General features: G+C 39.6%; 1 protein-coding gene and 1 non-coding gene across 2 annotated transcripts in view; both read left to right on the plus strand.

Annotated features, from left to right (window-relative positions):
- caps (capricious) overlaps nt 1-23822 on the plus strand; it is a 65169-nt gene that overhangs the window by 21696 nt on the left and 19651 nt on the right. The window contains exons 3-4 of the mRNA XM_064689504.1: nt 3787-3865; nt 17074-17139. The gene's annotated coding sequence lies outside the window, so the exon portion shown is untranslated. The remainder of the gene's footprint in view (nt 1-3786; nt 3866-17073; nt 17140-23822) is intronic.
- TRNAD-GUC (transfer RNA aspartic acid (anticodon GUC)) lies at nt 2104-2175 on the plus strand. The gene has a single exon. It is a non-coding gene; the product is annotated as a tRNA-Asp (tRNA).

Raw genomic sequence — 23822 nt, forward strand, 5'->3', positions numbered from 1 at the left:
AAAGCTCACCCCACTCCTTGCCAGCAACGACAGCGCTGTCCATGCAATTAAATGCATTTGCATACATAATAAATAAATAATGCAGCAGCAGCATCAGCAGCGAATGCGGCAACATTTCGCAGCAACACCGAAAAAAAAAGGAAATACTGAAATGCCTTTTAATTATCATTTTAATGTGTTTATGAAAATTAGAAATGCATGCGAAAATTGTTCGTTAAACACGTCGAGCGGAGAGCGGAGAGTGCAGCGTGTAGAGTGTAGACACCGCAAGCTTTACACTGTAAACTGTGAGAGAGGGAGAGCGAGCAAGAGTGTGACCGAGAATATTGAGGGACAGCTGCATTAAGGGACATTTGCACATTTGCAGCTGCCCAAAAGCAAAGGCCCATTCAGCTGCGGCGGGGGTAGGTTTGTCTGTTGCGAAAAAAAAAGTGGAAAAAAATCAACCCATTTGCAAAATAGCAAAAGTCCATTACATCAAAAACGTTGCTGTTATTTTTGTTGTTGCACTCGCCTGTCTGCTGACTGTTATTGTTATTGTTGTAATTGCGCCTGTTTGCAGTTTTGTTGCTCTTGTTGCTGTAGCATAAATATTGCATGTCTACAAAATATTTGGGTTAAAATTTTGCACGCACACACACAAAGGCGTGCATATAAAAAATGTTTTATTTGCATGATTGCACACAAAAAGGGAGTGGGAGCGCACGAGAAGGAGAGCTGTCGCTGCTGCTGCCGCTGCCGCTGCCGCTGCCGCTGCCGCTGCCAGTTGAGTGTCAGTTGAGTGGCGTACATGCTGCCGGCGGCGACAGCAGCGTCGACTGCAATCGAATTGTTTGTGTAATTGTTTCTCCTATTTTTTTTTTGCGTTCATATTTTTTTCATTCATCCTTTTGCCGGTTGTTTTGCAACAACAATAACACGAATAATAATAACAGCAAACAGCAGAAACGCACCTTGCGGTTTCTGTGGTCGCCGCGTGCCGCTGTTCCCACCTCGCTCGCTCTCGCTCTCGCGCTCGCAGTCGTACTGAGTGAATTGGACTGTGAGATACTCAACGCAGTCGACGTCGACGTCACATGTGGAGCACCGAGAGGCGAGCTTTTTTTTTTTTTTATTTTTGCTTTATGCTTTATGCATTATGACTGAATGGTTTAGAAATCGTTTTGGGACTGCGGCACTTTGTTGTTGCCAGTTGTTTGATAGTTTCTGTAATAGGTCTCTAAAGAGATGTTATCAACAAAGTTGACGTGTTGACAGCTTTTGAGTGTTGCCAAAGTGGAACAAAGGAGAAGGTGCATACATTTGTGCATTTAAATCCTACGTGCTACATAAATATAAGTGCCGACTCAGTTGTTTGCAGAAATTCATCAAAGTGCATACAGGGCCAAAAATGCATTTATATTTAAGTAAGTAATATTACTCTGTGGTCCGTATATCGATTTTTATGTATGGGCATTTACATGCTCAAAAAACACAAATACACAAACATACATTTATATGCACATAGTTTTCATTGCCTTATGAAAGCAGGCTAAATGCGGTAAATAAAAAAACATTTTAAATAGAAGAAAAAACAATAAAGAGTTTCCTTAATACATTCTCTTTCCTCATCAAATCGGAAGTTAACATTATTATATTTATCCAGCTACATATTTGACAGCTTAACTCAATGAACCACAACAATCGTGACGTCACATTAAAAAGAAATTCCCTTGCTTTGAGCTTTGCCGCTATCGAAATACCAAAAGCCGAACCACTCATAAGCATAAAATCAGCAATGACATCGCATAATAAACAGAATAAAAAGAATAGCGCATAAATAATTCGATGCTACGCACACACATAAAAGCAAATGGCAAAACTTACGCAAAAGCTTTATTCGCCGTTCTGGCTATTTATATTTGCATAAATACATACGCCCAACTTGTTAGTATTTGTGTGTGATTAATAAACGGTAAACGGCTCACAGACATGAGCTTTCGTACCTGCTGCTGACACTTCCCTTGACGTTGTGATTGCTTTGCTAATACATTGGTATTTGTTCTTTTCGTAACTGCTGCTCATGACGTTTCTTATTGAGTGTTAGACAGAGAACGTTCAACGTCCTCGATAGTATAGTGGTTAGTATCCCCGCCTGTCACGCGGGAGACCGGGGTTCAATTCCCCGTCGGGGAGAGACTGAAATAATTTTTTTTTTTATTTTCAATTTACAAACAATTTAATTAAACTGTTTTTAGGCACACACCTTCAATATTTTATTGATTTTTAAATTTTTGTAAACATTTCTCCGCCAAAAATTGGCCAATTGCCAATGTCACCCCGGCCCCGCAGGTCATAACTCGCTGGAAAGCTATGCACACAAGGCCGAACAAAAGCCGCACCCACCCACTCATAACGACCCCCAAAAAGCGAGTGAAAAGTGCGTTCCGATTCATTTAAGCCTGTAAAAAGTAACCCAAAAAAAAAAAAGTAAACCTAAGCCAAACAAAATCTGCGCAAAACCGCAAAACAATAGTCGGAATAGTTTGGTAAAATCTATGCCACTGGCATTGCTCTTCCGCGCGCCCCCCTCCGCAACCGTTCGACTTCTGACATGCGGCGGAGCTGTGACCAGCGGACCACAAAAATCACGTTATTTCAATTTAAATACCATACAATCGCCGCTCTATCAATGGGTCCATCTCCCAGTCCGGTTATCTATTGCGCTGCGTGTGCGTTTTGTGGCATTCTTGAAATGCTGGGACTTGGGCGGGACTTTCGGTGACGCCCACGTGCAAAAATGAAAATAATCCCCAAGCCGAATGCGTAATATCGCCAATTTATCACCAGGCGTTAGGCTTCCCACAACAACAACAACAACGGCAACAACAACAGCAACAAACGAAAGCGAGTGTGGGCAGTTTTTGTGGATAGCTTTATGGGAGATTTGGGGGAGTCGCTTCTGCTCTTTCACTCTCGTTTCGTTACGTTTGGACGCCTCTTCAGTTCCATTATCGGATGCGTGGCCTAATGAAGAATTATGTTCATAATTTCCAAATTTATCGCCGCGACCCTCTGACAACTTGTACTATGATCATGAAGATGATGATGATGCTATGATGATGATGCAGGCTGTCGGAGCTCTGTCGAGTCGGCTGTCTAACACTTAAGTGTGTCAAAATGTTGTCGCTATGTAGAGGCTGCCACACACAAATTGCTGTGGCATGCAGGCGGCAGCTCCCAGTCCATGCCCCTGCCCCTGCCCCTGCCCCAGCCTCTGCCCCTGCAATGAACCATCAGCGTGTCAGTTACAGGGAGACACACTTCGAAATATGTGTATTATTTATATTTATGATGCCTCGACTCAGAGCTCATCCTAACTCAACTCCGCTCATCTTGCTGTTTCGGTTCACAGTTCAAAAAGTCACTTCAAGTTTCTTGTTTCAACAAATTTCAAGTGAAAGTTTTATTTTTTTTATTTTTCTACATCTTCCTCTTTTGGTGGAGAGTCAGCTATTAATTTTCACTTAGTTTAAGTTTTCGCTGCGTATTAAATTTCGTTGTCAATCCTTTTGCTTGGTTTAAATCGTAACAGATGACAAAACATTTTCCGTTTTTCGGTAGCAACTTATTTTCTTAAATGGTTTCGCTTCCACTTCGACAGACTGAATTTAATTGGAAATATTTTTAGATATTTTTCGAACACTTATTTGTATTCGACTTGAAAGATTTCGTCTCAGTTTTTTAAGTGCAGCGGAAAATTTATGGGACAGCATATTAAATTTATATGTTTGCTCTTCATTACAGATTATATGCAGCCCAAATTGTGTGTGGATTAGTGACGACGAGTGGATACACATGTTTGAGAGCTTCAGAAAGTTTATGGGTAAGTGCCATAAAATAATTGGATCCACTAGAAGCTAGCTTTATGCGAGTGTTTTATTATAGGCCTGAAAATATTTCTGATATTTACCACCGAAAACAAGTAAGAGTGCTCTAGTCGGGAGGGCCCAACTAAGGTATACCCGGGGCGGTAGCCATAAAGATACTTAATCTGATAATATTCTAGAAGCTACATCTCAAATTTGGTGACTCTAGCCATCAAAACCTAAGAAATTTGCTTAGAAAACAGAATTTCAATAACGATATTTATCGATTGCTTGGAAACGGGGCAAGTTATCAGAAAGAAAATTGTACTGCTCGGACACTAGGAGGAAAATTTTAAGTCTCTAGCTCTTAAAGATTCTGAGATCGACGCGTTCATAGGCACAGACTAGGCTAGGACATGGCTAGATCGACTCGGCTATCAAGCATATATACACTTTATGGGCTCAAAGTTGCAGCCTTCTGTCTGTTACATACATTTGCACAAATTAATTTAATATAATTAATGGAGTAGAGCTTATTTCAGTTATTGATTTTTTAGCTCAAATATTTTCTCTTATTATAACATTTATGTCTTTCCTAAGAATAGCATTTGCATATCATATGTAAAATAAATAAATCATAAAATATATAAAATTGCAATTCTAAAAAACGCAAAAGCCATCTCAAGGCAAGACAATTATTTCATAGCAAATTTAAACTTAGCCAAGAACAATATTTAAATGAATTCCAAGCCAAGCTGTGACTAATCCTTAATTATAGTCACACATTAGAAACATTTCAAGGTCGCCCATTAAATTTTTTTGGCTTATGACAATAAAACAGGTTCCAACAGCTAAGTACAAATATAATTTAAGACAAAGACTGAATAAAAAAAAGTATCATTGTTTTTTTAAGCTGAGCTCAGACATTCAAATGCCACGCTCATTATTTCCAAAAAAAAAAACACATTAAAGCAAAATAAGCGATTTTTTTAAAATTCATAAAAATATGAAAACAATTTGCATAATGCGGCAAATGTTGCGCTCAATTGGGCATAATTTGAGGCAAAAGTCTGGGGAAACAGCTGAAAGATATTACGAAATCGAGTTGAAATACAACTGCGCACATTTAGCAGCCAAAAAGGAAATGCATTTAACATGCTTACGAGCGCAGCGACTCGCTGAGATACTTTGCCTGCCATCCCTGAGATACTTTTTGCATGCCGCTGCGGCTTAGTCAGGACTCAACTCGAGCGTCCGCCGTGCACACGACTATGACAACAAAATTTGACGGCTCTTGATTCATTTTTTTTTTGTTTGCCATTTTACTGGCATCCCTTGTGGGAGGCACTCGCCGACCTACCCCTACCCGCTCCAGAGCCTGCTGCGTAGCGTGTGGCGCGTTGAGCGCTCAGAGTCGACGCCTGTTTGTTATTTACCGACAACTTTATGGCCACATGTCGACGTCGTCAACGAAAAAAATTGTCATCATAAACAACAGCGCTTAAAAAAGAAAAAAGCGGACAAAAAAATTGTTGCTTAAATTTTTGCCTCGTTGTCTGCTTTTCTTTTTATTTTCCTTTTTGCTCTGTTGCTTGCCCTGTTGTTGTTGTTGTTGTTGTTTTTCCTGGCGAGCATGTGTGAAAAATAAGCAGCCGCTTGACTGTTCAGTTGCCCCAGTGGATAATGTTGGGGGCGTGGCACGGTTCGGAAAAGCGCCGCAGCGTCTATTTAATGAAGTGCCAACCCAGCCAATTCCTATGCCCGTTCCCATTACCCGCCCCGCCCTGGTCTGGCCCAAGGCCTTTTCTCAATTGTTGTTGTTGTTGTTGTTTGCCACACGATGGCAGTGTGAATTTTCACATGCGACTCGCGACTGCAGTTGCGACAACTGCTTTGCTCTGCTGTGTTGCATAAAGAGCCGCCATTCAGTTGTGTTTTTGTTTAACTTACTATTTGCTCAAGGTGCCAGCTTGAGGCGTGGGATGCGGCAAAAATGGGGTTGGCAAAAGGTATAAATCACCTGTGAAAAACTGACAATACATTCAAGTTGATACGCTCTGGTCTTAACTGCTTGGCAGAGTTTTATTGGGTATCTATCAATTAGGCTTCTTTTTTTTAACAAATTGTTATTCGTGTTTTCATAGTACTCGATAACTAATTCACAGTATTATTGTGAACTTCATTAGTGAATTTATTTGAATTGTCAATTTATTCCAACTGTGTATTTAGTTTTAGGATCAGGATATTGTTTTTAGTATATTTTTGTATATATACTTTTTATCTTTTAGAATAATTGCACATGCTAGATTAATAGAAGTTAATTTTTTTGGTCAATATTTGAAATTTGACTGGCGCCCTTCAGTACCTGATTTATTCTCTACCAAGAAAGAATGACTGAAATATGATTATAGTACCCATGTTGTATAGTTTCTACCTTTAGGAGTATTTACAAGGATGAGACATTTACAATGAAAGGGATTGAGGACCTAATACTGTAGGGTAAGGTACATGATTCACCTCGGAGGCAGGTCGCAGGGGTGTAATCTTTGGGGGCGCCTCTCTGGGGTCAGACAGGAATCTGGCAACCGCAGCAGCTTGTCTGCGTTAAGGGGCTACTGCAGAAGTTGTTCCGATCTTCGGACTTTGTTAGCTGGAGAACGTGTTCGTCTTTGGAATCTTGACAATGAACCTCACATTACACGCTTGATTCTTGTTTAGACTATAAAATCAAGTTTTATGTGGAAACAAAAGCACATTTCAGCTGTATCAATATCAATTTTATTTTTGGTTTTATTTTTTCAAGTGTAGCACACACGCAGACAAACACACAGACACACATTTATTAAATTATGCACAGCTTGGACCGGAGCCTCGACAGGCAATTTGTTTAGCGTACAAATATTTATTTTAATAATTTTTTGTTGAAATTCTTAACATGTAATTGTCATTTTGTCAGACAAACAATAGGCTCAAGTTGCCGAGCTCAGGGGCCCACAGCTGAGGCCGGAGAACTCACGACCCCACCCAGCACCCGGCAGCAAGTTCTAAGCTCTCCATTGTTTGTCTTTGCTTGGGGACTTGGGGCGTACAGCAAAAAATGCACAACGGCCGCATAAATAACATGAAATTAGCAGGCAAATATGTCAAGTCGCAGTCGAAGTAAAGTAGGCAAAAATAAGACTTGAGAATAAATCTAGAAAACTTGTTTCTCTTTTTTTTTGTCCACATTTTTTTTTTTTTTTTTTTTTTTTTTGAGTTGGCATCGAAACACCTGCGTCGAGTTGCGGTTGTTGTTATATTTTGGTTCAAGTACTAAATCACCTGCCTGGTAAAAGTTTATTTTTATCTAATTTGAATTTATGCGCGTAGATCTTTTGCGCTAGATCAGAAACAAAAACAGAAACAGAAACTGGTTTCGGTTGGCCCCGCTCGTGATTTATGCCGCACGGTGAGAACTCGCCGCCAGATTGTCACTGAAGATATCGCAGCAATGCGATGCGGCTTATTGAAAATGATATATGCCAGATACCCTGCCATTTGATGTGGATTCTATGTAAATTGTGTCATTCTGCTGACCCCCAAGTCCGGCTCATTAGCCCCAGCGGCAGACCAAAATGTAGCAACAGGTGCGACTCGGGCTTACGCTGAAAATAATATACATATAATATAGATATTTTTTTATGAAAATTATATGAGATTTCCTCGGCTAACAAATGTGTTGAAAGATGAAGGTTTGAGGAAAAGTAAAAAGATTTAAGTTGTTGCTTATGACAAGCGGACAAGCGAAATGATTTGAATGCTTGGTTGAAGAATTAAGTTAACTGGGGTAAAGTTTTTGGTATGTATGTGTATGATATATAATAATGTAATTTATATTTAATTGATGTGATTCATAACTCAGAGTAAGGACTATATCGCATCAATAGGCGACCGCAAATCTCTATGTGTGTTAACATATGTTAGATCGTAGTTAGATATATGTCAAATAACAGAACAGTGTTAACTCCTGCCTTAATTGGAATAAAACTAAATGTATAATATTGAAAAGGTTTAAGTTAATAGAAATCAAAATATATATTTATGTTTACTCATAGATTATGCTCTTAATATATAATTTTCTTAGTCTATTTATTAGAGGATAAATATTTACAATTTTGTACTCAGCTTTCCATCAAAGATGTTTTAAAGCTTTAAGCAGTATATGCAGATAGGTTTATATATATTTATAGAATATTTATTGATGGCTCTGGCGACCTTTCCATATTTCAAAATATTTGTTGGCTGGCTCGAGGTCCGTGTTTGTTAAAAACAAACAATGAAAACAATTTTATTTAATATTTGCTTCGCTTTGAATAAATAGAGTTAAAGTTTGAATATATAACAAACAGACATAGCTCTTATTTGGAGTATTTAGCCATTAGCTGAATATTTCCATATTAGTATTAACATGCTGTCTGGGATACGCCATCCATTAGCAATATTATTTATGATTTTCTTGTTGTGCTTGGATAATGTTTTTTAATATGCTTGAGCACTTTTTGTTCCATTAATAGAAGAGCAATACAATCAATTGCGATTAAGCAAAGGGACTGGCATATTCGCTTTAACAATGTTTCATACAATATTTATCCCATTTCCACACACTTCAGACACGCACTCGCTCAAAAGCGAAACTCACATTCAGCCAACCATTCCATTGATTTTGCGGAATCTCTGCTGCAACAACAACAACAGCAACAACAACTCATAAAACTACAACATACAACATAATAATCAACAGTGAGTGAAGTAATTGGAGCTCCAGCCGCGCAGAGCTTGTAGAGCTCCCCGTGTGGAGTAGGGGAGTTGGGGGCCGTCGGCGTATAAATCTCGAATAAAAAAGAATTTCATCTTCATAAAACGAAAAAAATATAAACATATGTATATATACATACATGTATGACCGGCAGCGGCTGTTAATGCAGCACTACCAGAGACCCGAGACCCACAGACCAGCTGGGAGATAGTTTACTCACGATAATCACACCAATCCAAAAAGCCACACAGTTGCCTCAGTTGCCTCAGTTACACCCGGTTAAGCCCGGACTCGTCCCACCCTTCCTTTCAGAGCTCACCATGAAACGTCATAAACACTTGAAAAACTGTTCAAATTTGATGTGCACCACTTGCAAGTCGAGCGGCGGCCGAGAGTTCGATTTATGTTCTGTTCCATACCCTGTGCACAAAAAGTGCGCCTGACGGGGTATATTTATTAAGATTGTTACAGTCAGCAGTTGCTTAAAATAAGCCCAAAAAAGCAAATAAACCTTGCAAAGGGTATTTTATATTCGGATAACTAAACATATCTCTCTTTGTTTTTTCCTCTTTTTATTTTTATTGACAACGCCTTTGGATTTGCGGCGGCTTCTTTTGGTTTGGCGATCTTGGGAAGCCGCTGCTGCTGCTGCGGCCCCCTCTTTCAGCTTGAAAATTACATTTAATGTGTTGTTGCACAGATTTTGGCTTTCTTTACTTATATTTTTGAATGCTGTCGATAGAGGCGTGAACCTGTTGAAATACGTAGCCAGAGATTGTGTGTGCCCATAGTCCAGCATCCGTTCTGGCCGTGGGCTGTTTGTCTGTGTGCCGAAGCCGTGCCGGCCAGAACTGATTTGGCCAACGCATTTTGATTTTGTTGTCTTGGCCCACATCAATAAAACAACATAATTATTTATTATTGCGCTCAGAACCTGTCGATTTATTTCTATTTTATTACATATTTCAACGTATTTTGCTTTCGGCCTGGCAGCTTGTCGACCTTAATCACATTTGAAAGTTATGAGCAATAGAGGTTGGGTAGTCGCCTCTGATATCTGGGATTCGTTAATTGCCCGTCCACTGTCAGTTAACATTCGGACGGCTTTCTTATTTTCACTGCGCACTTGGTGTTTGGCTACACTGGGAGCTCTTGGCTAATTGCCATATTAACCTATGGCCCCCATCCGACTGATGATGATGATGATAATAATGAAGATAGCTGCGTGCTCGATTTGTAAGTGCTGCTGCTGCTGCCGCTTATTTGCAAGATTGAACTCTGCTCGACATTCTGGCCAAGTGAAAGTAATTAGTTTGTGTTGCCTTCGGGTGAAAGCTGAACCTTTAATTGTTTTTATTTTTCCCTCTCTGGCTGCCCTATAATCAATCAATGCTCCAGCATTCGCATGACTTTTGTCGGCTAGTCCCCTGCGGTTTTTTTCTCTCTTTTCTTTTGGGTGTGTCTGGGGTGGTGAATGGGGTTTGGTTTGGTTGGGTTCAGCGAAAGTGATGTTAAGTAAATTCTGTGCATGTGCTGGTGATCTTACAAATTTGTAGTTAACAGAGAAATTTACATAAATCAGATTGTCTTTCGGCTTGTTAGATAACAATCTGTGCAGTTAATGATCATTAAGACATTAATAACAACAAATTATCATAATCAATGGCATATTACCATTTATTTTTTAAATTAAGTTCAAAAGTTATTGAAATATTAATAAATGTTTACTAATTTCGAAGGCATTATCGATTAGGTAGTCTAGAGAATCGAGCCCATTGAAGATAATATACTTCTTTCTGTCTAAAAAGGTCTGCCATTTTTTTGTAATATAATCTACATTTCTTAATATTTTTTCATAAATTAAAGATAAAATATTTAGATACTTTTGCTAGCTTGAGTGCTGCACACGTGAACCTTTTAAAGCGTTTTCTTTAATAAATAATGAAGTTTGATTATTGGTACAAAGTTAAACTGCCCTATTTGAATTTCTCTTGCAACTTTTTATATATTAAGCAACAAATATATAAAAAATTTGTAAAATAGTTAAGCTAAAATGATCAGAAGCTCTGATTAGTTTGTGATTAATTCTTTTCATTCACTTTATACCTAAATCACTTTAATTAATTTGCTTCAGGTTCTTAATTTGTTGCAGTAGAAATCTTGACCCATAAAAAATGGTATTTCTTTTCGATCGACAGCTTTGTTTAATTTATAATTGCCTTCCAGGCAGTTGTTTATATACTTCAAAAATAAATTTAAGGCTTTGTTAATGTGCTCCAATTGCTTAACTTAACGATTGGCTTTGGCCACCCAGTTGGCTCTTCAGTAATTTGTCTCCCATCGCTCGCGCTCTCACGCTACAATGTGTTCTGCATATATCAGATAACGATCCTTTAGCTGGTAGAATCAACCCCCAGCACAACATTCCGAAGCGTTTCACGGCAAACTGTGCCAGTTCAGTCAGACGAGAGGCGACCTAACCAGGCCGAGGCCTGCACATGATCAACGATCGGCCGATCGAGTTATGGCCCCATACCAACATAAACATTGCAACCGATCTGGATCAGCAGCGGGCATATCCCGAGAGGAGCGCGAAGGGGGGCAAGTGAAATGAACATCAAGCAGCCGCTGATTGTCATAATTAAGGATGTTGTATGTTGGCATGCCAGACTCTGAGACAGCGCAGACGCGCTCCACTCGAGGCACTTGGAAAACCAACAGATAACCGTAAGAACAAGTTTCCAAGCTAAAGCTGACAGAAGAAAAAAGAGACCAAGACAAAGCTTCCGGTGGCGGCTGTGCAGGTTTCTGCCTCAGCAAATTCAAGATCAGCCGCAACATCTCATAATTGCAGTTAAGCAAAATTATATACCACGGGCAGGCAGGCCGAGATCTTCACAGATCTCTCAGCACACATAACAACGCATGTGTCATCCTCTCGAGGGGCTAAAGGGGCAGCGGCGATTCCCTCACTTCTCGGCTTCAATCTGACTCTGACTCTGTGTCTGTGTTTATGTTTTTTGTAAATATGCCAGCAGCGGTGCAGATCTTCGCTCAGCTGCGATCCACCACAATTACTCAACTCTTTGCGTGTGTGTGTGTGTGTGTATGTCTGAATGTGGTTGCGGCTATGGACAGGGCTGTGGCTACGTGGCAATCTGTGGCCAACCGCTTGCCGGCCTGCACTCGAGACAAATGTATATCATTCATCAAATTAAAAGTTCAACAGCGTTGCAGTTGCCAGTTGCCTGCCAGTTGCCGTGAGGCAACATTCAAACGGGGGTAGTTCAAGCAACTTGTAGGAGAAACCAAAAAGGGGCGATTAGTTGAACAATGAGTACATTGTGTCTTGTGACCATAGAGACAACAGCTTTTGACAGCTAGAAAATAAATCCAAATGTAAAGGATAGATACATTTGCCAAAAAATTGAATAATATGGGGAGTTATGTGAACATGAAGGATATGCTTATATATGAGTTGGTAAAAGGCTGTTAAACGAGCTGCTAAGTATTGGCAGAAAATTTCATTAAAATTAATATAATAATAGTTTATAATTCGATTTAAATAAATATTATAATTGTATAGAATATTAATTAAAAGTCTATATAATATATACAATTTTTGGATTTAGGCATCTCTAGGACTCAGGCTTTATTTTTCTTTAGTTAAAAGTACTATTTATATGGATCTTTCGGCTATTCTCGAAAATTGTCTCAGTACTTTGCTTTTATTAAAAGAACAACTTAAATTCAACTTATATGAATAGATACTTATATAACTTAATCTACGGTGACGTCTAGCATTATTTAACATACAAAACCCAACATTCGTTCAAAGATTAGATAATAAAAGTCCCAAGATCTAAACTTAATATAATGTAGACATAATTATATTATTCCATACATTCGCAAGTCGCTTAACTGCGCCTTAAAATTTATGATAAGATGAAAGTTGCTTATTTAATCTAGATTATTTTTACATACTAGCTGCATGTCGGCATTTAATAGAACAATAATTAAATGAATAAATACTTAAGAACTCAAACTGAACCTTGACGTCAATCTCGAAGTATTAAAGCAGCCCTCTCTTATGTCAGCACAGCTAAGCGACCGCAAGTCAGAGTAACTGACAGAGCAACTTTTGCTCTTGCTCTTGTTATTGTTGTTATTGTTGTTGTTGCTGTAGTTGGTGCAGTTGTTGCTGGCATTGCTCTATTTTACAGCCGGTCTTTGGTTAGGGGTCTGGGACTGCCAATCATTGCCTGACTGGGCCTGACGTCTGTTGCTCATCTTTGGACTCCATTCACTCAAACATCAGCTGAAGAGGCTTCTCTCACTAATTCCCTGCTGCAGTAGCACCCCCCCCCCCCCCCCTCCCCTCCTCGCACCAGTCAAACTCGGCCACTTGTTGGCACTGCAAGCTAAGAACCCAGCTGCAGACCCCGGGCCAATGCTTATTAAGAGGGCTTTTCAACTTGAATGGTTTCCTGGGCCACTTTAATACAATCCACATATATACATGAATATGTATGTATGTACATATATATGTGGGCAAGTCGAACTTTTGCCCTTTGGTCCCGCTCCTAGATTTGTTGTCTGTATTTTAAAATAGCATTTATGAGCTTAGACGGCTTAAGAAATTTTATTGGTTATTAGTTTGTTGCCAGAATTTATGTCTCTTGGCTGGTTTTATGTGGCGCTCACAAAACTTTGGCCATTGCCCGGTTGAGACTTGAGAAATCAAAGCATCTAATGAGCTTAGCACGTGTTGGTCATCCATTTTAGTGCCCCCCTCTCCCCCGCAGTTTGTGTCCTAGCCAGTTATCTAGTGTATACTAGCTTCGTATCTGTGATGTTGTTGTTGTCGTTGTGGTGAGACTTTAATCTTTAATTGCTTTTTGGGTTCCGTGTGTATTTGCCTTGGTGTTTACGGGCATGCAAGAATTTCTGTGTTGGTTTTTGTATTTATAATGCCAATGCAGGAGACGATCCAATTTCAAATAATGCTTTAACTGAAAGTGGAGCACAAGTACGATGGAATCTAGATTGAACTCATTTCTAATTGGAAATACACCCTATTGAAAATCACAAAAATATTTTTGTTTTAGTTTTATTAATCCCTTCCTCCCAGTATCATTTGGCCAGAATTTTCAAACTATCAATGTCATGTTTTCTATTTTGATTTTATATTTTAAAGCTTAAAATTGTTGCACACTCTTGCTGCCTGCTCGCTCTCGAAATTAATTTTGTGCAATGCCAAAACAATAAAAACAACTTTTGCATACCACGTCTGTCAGTTGTATATCCGCAACATACACCAAAAAATGTACGCAAAACTTTTGCGAGCTTACAACGATTTCCATTAGCAAATGCAAGCGAACTGACCACAAAAAAGCTGTTCACGAGTATTTTTATGTTTATTTATTTTGTATTTTGTTTAGTATGTGCTTTTTGGCTCGCTCTACTAATTTTCGTCTAATAATTTGCACTTAACTGTTGGCTGAACTTTGGGCCCGAGCTTCAGTTACTTTCATAGAAAATTCCCTTTCATAAACAAATTTTCAACTTGGGCCGCAAATTGAGAACGCAAACTGGCCATGCGCCTGACGACGAAAGTTTTTGCAAAAATCCACAACGAATCCACAAACAGCAGGGGAATAGATATATGTTGCTGGGCAGGATTGTGGGGCGGGGCTGGCTTAAATTACGTGCGCTGCACAATAGTTCAATAACGGACACGGCACGGCATGGCACGGCATGGCAAAAACCCACAGACAGGCATCCAACAGATACGCGCCGGCATGTTGAAATATTGCAAAAATACTGAGATACATCGTTCGAGCTGTGGAGAAAACCAAGTTAAGGCCAACACACACAAAAAGACAGCAGCTACGGATATAATAATAACAACAACAATAGCTAGACTTTTTTATTTACATTGGCCAGCATACAGCAGACACAACTACTACTAAAGTACAAATACTGGAGCAGTATGGCAGGAAAAGCACACACTGAAAATATTTCCCTTAGCGCTTACGGCTTTTTTGGCCGGACACCACACATAAGTTATTATTTGCCCTGGCAATAAGTAAAAGGTAGATCTGATGCGCGGGGAATGCGGTGCAGTTCCTGCCAGTGTCCAGGATGTACAGCTCCAGTTTGCCAGTCAATTGTGGCGCGGTCCCTCGCCAAGTTGTTGTCGTTGTTGTCGTGGCTGTCTTGGCTGTCTTGACTGTCTCTCTGACTCTGTATCTGTCGCTGAGTCTCTGTTTCTGTCGCGCCCGCCTTTCAATACAACTTTCATGGGCCACCGCTTGCAGTTGCCGCCGGTTGTTCGATAAGTTTCGGAAGTGCACTGATTTAGACGAACGCAAAGCTTGTTTTATGGCCTAGGGGGCTGAGCGTCGAACTAATAAGCGTGAAGTTGCCGGTTCAAATCAAGCAGAAACAGAAGACTACGAAGTATTTAAAATTAAAGGAAATCGTATATTAAAATATTTTCTCCATCCAGAGTTTCTTCTTTTGGAGCACATCTCGCATTGGCCTTACATTGTTTTTTGCTATTTGGAGCTGGCTTTTGTTTGGCACTCCTCTGCTGGTAAATAATGGTTAGTTTTTGATTTCAAACAATAATTCAATGGCTATAGCGGAGCAGAGCCAACTGTGTAGAAAAGTATCTGCGAGTTGGTCGCATCCATTGCGGGGCCGGCAGTCAATTTGGTGGCGCTTTGCTGACCATTTTTGGGTGGCCACCAGTTCCAAACGATGCGACGCCTCCTCTGGAGCCGCACGCGTTCCAACTGATGTTGTTCTTGTTGCTGTGGCTGCTGCTGCTTTTGGCCATAAAAAGTAAGACAAGTTCCAGAGCGACGCGTTGCCAGGCTGTCGCCTCTTGGCCGGGCCTGTCAGCTAAAGCTGTTAGATACAATTACAGTTAGCTGCCGACGATACAGACGAGACGTACTGTAACTACAGCTACGTAGTGTCGAGTTTGGCGGCACTTCTCAGTGCCGTTTGATGTCTAGTTGCCCCTCCGGCTTTCTTCTAAGTCATGTGCGGTCTCCATCTGCAATTTCTCTATGCCGCATGTGTGTTTGTGTGTCTGTGTGCATGTGTGTTTATTTCATCTGATATGAACGCCTGTAAGCCGAGACAAAGAGCCAGTCCAAGCCAGATTTTATTGTTTCAAATGATTCGCCTATCGTGCTCAGCCAGTATCTGTATCTGCATGTTATGCTTGTGCAACTGCAGATACGTTGAGTCAGCTGCCACCTGCCTATGGCATCGCACAATTTGATACAAATATAAATATACCTGAGCCGTGTGAATCATCAGATACGCTGTTTGGTAAATGCACATTAAACTGCGACAAGTGTTTTTGGTCTGTAGAAAATTGCATAATTGCCCCGCACCGTGGTCAGCCCATATAATCGCCCAATGATTCATCAGTGTGCACACACTTAAGAGTTTTTTTTTCGACTCTGATCTAACCTTAAAGATATGCAAAAAAGTGGGCAAAGTTGAAGGCAGTTCACACCACGGGACCAACGAGATGGTTGGGCTATTGATTGCATCAGTTTGTTTTGGAAGTTGCGGTCATTTTCAGATAGAAACTGTTTCTAATCATGACAAATTTTACGTTTTACGAAGCAAATTTCCAGATCTAGCCCCACCTAATGGGTTTATTATTTAAATTTATAATTCTATTGCATAAATATATGTGGCTCTTAAATTTTCCTTGACTTGACTTACAACTCTTCATAAATAAAATTTTGGCATGTCTAAGGGAAGCAAGAATAAAGTAGGATATATGTTTATAAATATAGATATATAGCTGGTGTAATACTTTTGTGTGTATGATTGTGTGTATGTATGAATGTATGTATGTATATTCATATATATAACAATCATAGACTAAGTTAACTTTACGTATTTATTAAGCTGAGCTGAAAATTATAAATATATTAAAAACTGCCTTCTATGCGATTCTCATGAATTCAAGTAAGGCAGGTTTTCATGCTTTTATTATAAGTGTTGTGAGTGGTAATCTATTTGACTTTGATGTTGTATTTGTATATTTATGTATGTATATGTATGTAAGCATGTATGTGTGTATGTATATATGTGTTCATGTATTTGTCTATGTATGTATGTAAGTATGCATGTTCTGTAATACCAAACATTGACTAAGTTTACTTCCCGCTGAAATTAAATTAAGATAACTTATTCTTTAATATTGCCCTACTATGCGATTCTCATGAATTCAAGTAAGGATTACAGGCTTTGAATATAAGTGGTTTCTCTGTTTAGTATCTGATCGATATATTTAATTTGTGTGTGTAGGTATGTAGGCGTGTGTATATTTATGTATATATTCTGTTCTCTCTCCTGGCCTCAATCTAACCGGTAATCTTCCTCTTTTTGTTTCAGTGAAAAAAGGACTGTCTCCCTTTAACTAGTAGATGACAAGCAATGCGTATGATTGTTAATTTTTGGGTAAGTATCTATTTACATATGTATTAATATATAAATACGAATATATGTAAAGGCAATTCAGACTTGGGCACAGGCTAGCACGGGCTTTAATAAATGACATTAATTTATCAAATATTGAATATTCACTTTAAAGTCAAGCAAGGCTATATTATGAATTCTTAATAGCACATGATTGGGAATTATATCACTTCCTTTACTCAAAGTACTGTTTTCTTGCGGCTTTTAAAGCCAAATGTGTAGCGTTTTTGCAAGAATCCAAACAAACAGAAACATAAACCTTAACCGGGCAGAAGAAAAACAAACATTATAAAAGTCAAAAGATGGCAGCGAAAGCCAATGGGAAATATGAGAGCAAAATTAATATCCTACAAGCAAAAAATTTTTTTTTCCATCTTTCCATCTTAAATAAAAATCAGACAAATTTTGTTCCCAAGGGATCTGAAATAATATTTATGCCATTTTGCTGTTGATACAAGAGGATGTGAATGTGCCTCAATTTCATTTAAAATGAAGATATTTACATGAGGACTGAAATGGAATCGCTGTTAATCGCCTTAAGGGCTGTAAATATTGTCAAAGGCAACAGTTCTTAACTTACGCCTGCACAAAATCAATTGATTTCTTATTTATAAAGTGAATGTGAATGCCACACGTTTCAGGTCTAGGCTGTATGGAAGGGATGGGGGGGGGGGGGGGGGGGTCTTCTAGCTAGAAAAGGAGCAATTCGACATAAGAGCTTTGGGAAGCCAAAAACCGGCACCTTCTAAGCACTAGACAAACAAGGCGAAGCACACAGATGAGCAGGGAGAAGCCTCGCAAAGAAGTAAACAAACAAGATCATAAATAAATTATTTACATTGGCCCAACGTCAGAGTCGGGCGGCGTTTGACTACGAAACTAGGCAGCCCCTCAAGTTGGGGAGGTGGTAAATATTTTTTTTTCGCTTATATTTTTTGCAAAATCAACAAAACTGAAATGACAAAAAGGCAGTCGGCCGGCAAAAGCTGACAATGCCATAAGACCAGGGCGTCTCGGGTCTACTACGTGGAACATTATCAAGGCAAGCAGAGGCATAATGGACGCGCATAATGGAGCGTCCAGGACTGGGCAGCAGCAGCAGCAGCAGCAGAGAAAGAAAAAAAAAACAGACTTAAATTGAACAACTAATAGTGGCAGCAAAAACAGCAAAATCCCAGCTAGGAGGCGATGTGTGTGGTCTGGCAGCGAAATTAAATGAGGCAAGAAAATGACCGGAGGAGCTCTAGGAGAATAGGAAAGGGCCACAGCTCGGCCGGAGTATGCCGAATAGGGCTGGCTCATTGTGATAATAAATAAATAAATAGCCGCAACGGTGGTTGCCTCGCATCGATTTGACTTACGGGCTTACGGGAATATGCAAAGGGAAGGGGGGAAACAAAAAAAATAAAGGGGAAATATGTACAAGCGCTATAAATACGTCAGTGGGCGTGGCTGGGCTTAAATGCTTAATGCGCTGGGCTTAAAGCTATCCCAGCCGAACATTAAAGCTAATGCAATCGCGATGATTTGCATTTATACGGATTAGAGAATAAATTGGCATAGGAAATGAACCATTTGTGAAACAATCGCTAATGAGGGACATTTCATACAAATTTATACACATTTTTTGTTTTTAGATATTTTTTAAAAAATGTTGTTCAGCCAGAACATTAATGTTCAAAAATATACTATATTTTTATTAATAAATACTTAACATAAATGATTATCACAAGCTGCAAATTGTAGACAAATGTGCGAACTTGTGAAACCTGTTGCTTTAACAAATCAATAACCATTTTTTTTTGTCTGAAAAAAACATTTGCTTATGGGAACATGCAAAATTGAGCATTAGTCTGAAAATATTCATTTATAATATTCATTTCAAGCAACTCGTTATCTGTTGTTTCCTCGAACACCGCTCAATGCGCATCAGCCCCTAATTAACCTTTAAATAATTTAAAAAAAAAATATAAAAAGTGTTTTTGTTTTGGGCGTCGTGCGATTATCAATTGAAACACGCTTCCCATACAAAGCTGTATATATAATCATTGACTATATATATTAGTAGTAATATATAAACGTATGCATTTCCATTAGATAATTACGCTAAACGTTATGCGCATTTATTTCACATTGATATTATTTAATTTAAATATAAAAAAATTTGGCTTTTCATGGCTTTTCTTCGATTTTGTGCGTGAGCGTGGCTGGCTGCTTATTAAATATGCAAATCGTTTTGTGTTGTAAATGCGTTATAAGTTAAATATGCAGCTTTCAAAAGACCGGACTAGTTAGCCAGCAACATTTTATAAAATTGACAACATTTTTGCATAATGCGCCAAAAAGGCTTTTCGAAGCAACCGACCGACCGACTGACTGACTGATTTTTTTTTGGCTTGTCAGCAAGATTAGATGGCCATAATGAATGAGAGCGACCCGGTGCTCTGACCTTAATGAGCTGCAGTCGCTTAGGACAACTTAAACAGCTCCGGACCAGCGGATGGTTCAACTTGAAAGCGTATCTAATCAAATTTAAATACTAGCTGCAGTTGGCAACAGACGTTAACAATTTCAGATTCGCCTCTGATGATGTCATTAAGTCACTAACTGCTACTCCCCCATTTGATATACATTGACCCAATTTGTTTATTTATTGAAATTGCATTTTATTTCAATAATAACAAGTGAGAAATAGAGCAGATGAGTGAAATATAGAGAATGTGGGCGTATTTATGTGTTTTTGTTTGCAATCCAATGCATTTTGCCTCAATTATTATTTAATTTTGCCTGCAATTTTGTGGAACAGGTCAATTTGTCACAGTATTTTGCACTGATTGGGGAATTGCTTGTCTGATATGGCTGTTTAGATCGTAGCCTTGCCAGTTTATCATATGGATGCGATTTGATATTCAATTCAAGTGGCCAAATGTCACGATGCCGACGCATTGAGGTTAGCCAGAAATGAGCACACAAAGAAAGTCGATTGCATTTTCAAGGCCAACTGAAAGTTATTCATGTATAAAGTCATTTATTCTGTATGCAAATTCAGACAGCATTTCTTTGAGAAGCGGGTCATTTAGTCTACAGTTTTTTGAAAATGTAATATATTGAAAGGATTTTCCAAAACGGTTTTTAAATGTATCAGTAAAAATTGTAATCAAGCATTTCAAATACAGGCTGTGAACTTTTTTAAGTAACTTTTCTGCCAGTAATTTTGATAGAATATTTGCAAAAATGTATACCACAAAAACCGCAAACCTTCCGATCTATGAACAAAAAACCTCATATTCTAGTCGGGCAGCGAATACGCTGCTGGCCTAGCACAAATCGGTATAAATTACCTAGGGCTTCAAAAATTTATGCACGCACTTTGTAAACTTAAAAACGTTTTGTGTGCTGTTTTTCAATGCGCCGCCAACCGCTGCCCCCTTCCACCCAGCCACCCATTCCCTCTCCGCTGTCAGCCACGAGTAATGTCGCCTCTGGGCGCACAAATTGTGCGTATTCCCCAAGTTTGTTTACATTTTGGATGGTTTGTTGTAATTGCTCAGCGTAATTTATGCGAGCGGCGGGCCAAAGTCAATGTCGTGCCAGCTTACAACAACAACAAAGAATAAAAACAAAAATGAAAATGAGCAGCAACAAAAGCGAAACGAGCAAGAAAAAACCAACGAAACCAAGTGCAAACACACTGGCGACAGACACGGAAAACCGTTTATCTGAGCAAATGTATCTCAAGGCAGTAATTACAATTTATTGTTGGTAATTATGTAATTTCGTGTGGGGCGACAGCCAGAGATACGAGATAGTTGGCCAGCGCGGTAGTCTGCCCAAGACCAAGATACAAGCCGGCGCTGTGACAAACCAAGTGTGTGTACCAACCAATTGCTCCATAAGCTGAGTGCGTGTCTAGGTCAGTGTTGGTGTCCACTTGCTGGCAAACATGCAGCTAACCCTAACCCTCTGCCATTTTCATGCGTGCGCATTCAAATGAGTCTGTAGCTGTAGCTGAAAAAGAAGTGCATTGGAAAAGCCACTGTGCAAGCTGTTTGCCTGCCAACCAACAGTGGAGGAGTCGAGATCAGCCAGCTGCTGCCACATTTCTTGACGGCTTGTTAGCTTTTGGCGGCTGAGGGTGGCTGAGGGGAAGTGGGAGGGGGAGTGGGAAGAGCCCAGCACGTTGCATGCTGCATGCAAGCAGCTATATGATTGCCATCCATGTGTTCGAGTGGCCACAGTTTGCCGCCTGATCTTCCACTCTGACCAGTTGAGCTGTGGCCGGCTAGCCAGCTAGTTAGGTTTTTCTCTTTGGCCTTTTTTTTTTGTTTTTTTGCTGCATGCATCCGAAAGCTGTTTTGATTGCCTGCACTTTGTTTGTTTGTTAGTCAACGATGTCGTCATTTCCTGTTCACGCATTGTGGCTTACTTTCTTGTCAACTTCGTTGCGTAATACACGCATTTCCGGCGGCTAAGACGTAGCTTGAGAGACTTCTTTATTTTGAAGAACAGGCAGAACTGGAAAGGCTTTAGCAAGTAAATAACTTATCATCGAAGTCAATTTAGAAATACATGAAACTTGTTGGGCAAACAGCACGTCATCATTTCAAGCAATCTTTAACAGATCATTAATTTTAGCCGCAAACACGTTTAACTTAATTTAATTCCATACGTCTATCTAAATCACATTAGTTTTAATGGCAACAGCTGCCCAACACAGCAAAACCCAACACTCAAAGTATTTCCGTTAAAAAATTTAAAATTGAAATTTAATTTACGCAAAAAAATTAACAAAAAAAGGCGCACAGCTTCATCAACGGCATTAGTTTGCACATATTCAAATCAACTAAAGTTTTTTCACTATATTTCTTTTTTTCTGATTGAAGCGCAAAAAGAAAAATATCATTAAAATAAAAACAGCAAAGTGTTGGACCAGTACAGAAAGACAGGAAATAACTACGTTTGGCTAACTGAACAAACGTTGTCAAGGGACGGGCGGGACGGTGGGGGATGAATATCAAATAGAAAAAACCTGGCAATCATTGTTGGCTTCGTTGGAGCCCGTTGGATCATTAACATACATTTGAAAACGCAAATTCCTATGCAACAATGACTGTGTGTCTTGTGTGTGTGTGTCTCCCTTGGAGCCGGTGGCTGTGCGGCCGCCGCGACGTCTGTCCCACCCCCTTTGGGTGATAATGTGGTCTTGGCTCTGTGGCCGCCACATGAAAATTTGTAAGTATGTTAGACCTGTCACTTGCACACTTCATGCCCATATTTGTCACATTTGCGCCATGTTCGCATGGGCTCGGGCTCTGGCACTGGCACTGGCACTGGGTCTGGCTCGAGCTCGGGCCCGTGCTCGGTTCCGGGCACAGACGCAGAATGGCCCGCGGCACAGCGTCCGGCGCTGGTCCTACATGGGTCCTAGTCCTTGCCCGTTGTCAGCAACGTTGTCGTGGTTGTTGCTCGTTAGTTGCGCATCTGATTTGCCCAACTACGACGACAACGACATGGAAATTCGTTCGCTCTGCGTTTTCTTTTTCGCACCTAAATCGGGTATACTGCAAGCAGTAGACCATTTCGGGTATGTGGTCAGGAATAACAATAACAAATACGACATAAGGAGCTAGCAAAGGTCGCTGCAAATCTCGTTGAAAATCTCTTTGTTATATTCAAAATGATTAGTTTTCAAGCAACTTAAGCTGCTGCTCCTCTGAGTTGCCTGAATTCAAGTCGCTTTGCAGGGTATCTGGTAGTCGTTAGGTTGCGTGTAGTTTCATTGTGACTTGTTTTATTGTTTTGCCTGCTGCTGTTGCGGTTCCTGCTGCTGCCGTTTGCCATATTTGTATGAATAAATGCGTATTTAAGCACATACTTACAACACTTGCCATGTACATATGAAACAGGCCCGGACTCAGTCCCATACCCAGACCCATACTCAGACCCAGCGCCAGTCCCCAAACACCGAACCATGCCCCGTCACAGTTCCAGCTGTGGCAGTCGCAGTCTCTTGTCGCAGCCTCTCCAGGCGAGCGTTTTGCATTTCCCTTTGCGCTTTTCCATTTCCACTTCTTCAACTCTTGCGGTTTTTGTCGTTGTCACACATTTGCTTTATGCTCTTTATGCCTTTTAGCTGGAACCTGCTCATTTTTTTAAATTTGCGGCATATTTTACTTTTTTTTACGAACCTCGTTCAAAATAGTTTATTAATTATGCTCGCACAATTTGCATAACTATTTTTTTTTTTTTGCGATCAATTCAATAACAAAATTGCACTTAGTGTAGTTAATTGCATAAAAACTAATTATTCGTGCTTGTTCGTGTGGAAATCAGGGCATAAATATGTTTTAATTAAAATTAATAAATATTCCCTGACAAGTTAAGAAATATGTTAGCTATTTAACATGACATTTTTTGATGTAAGTTAATATTAATGCTATATGTATGAATATGTTAATAGGAGCATATCAAATTTATAGTACATTATGAACTACCTGCTTAAAGGCACTATTTTATATACATAGATATATGTAAATAGGAATACGCTCTTTCAGCTCTCGCGTTCGCTCTTGTGAGCATATGATTTTGCAGTTTTACTTTGTGCTGTATTCTTAAACGTTTTGTCATAAATACATACATTTTAGATACATTAAAAAGTAAATGAA

The sequence above is a fragment of the Drosophila montana genome, unplaced genomic scaffold (genome assembly GCF_035044405.1).
Source record: "Drosophila montana isolate Dmon_TW-CO22-7 unplaced genomic scaffold, ASM3504440v1 contig_3218_1, whole genome shotgun sequence".
In the NCBI taxonomy this organism is placed as follows: domain Eukaryota; kingdom Metazoa; phylum Arthropoda; class Insecta; order Diptera; family Drosophilidae; genus Drosophila; species Drosophila montana.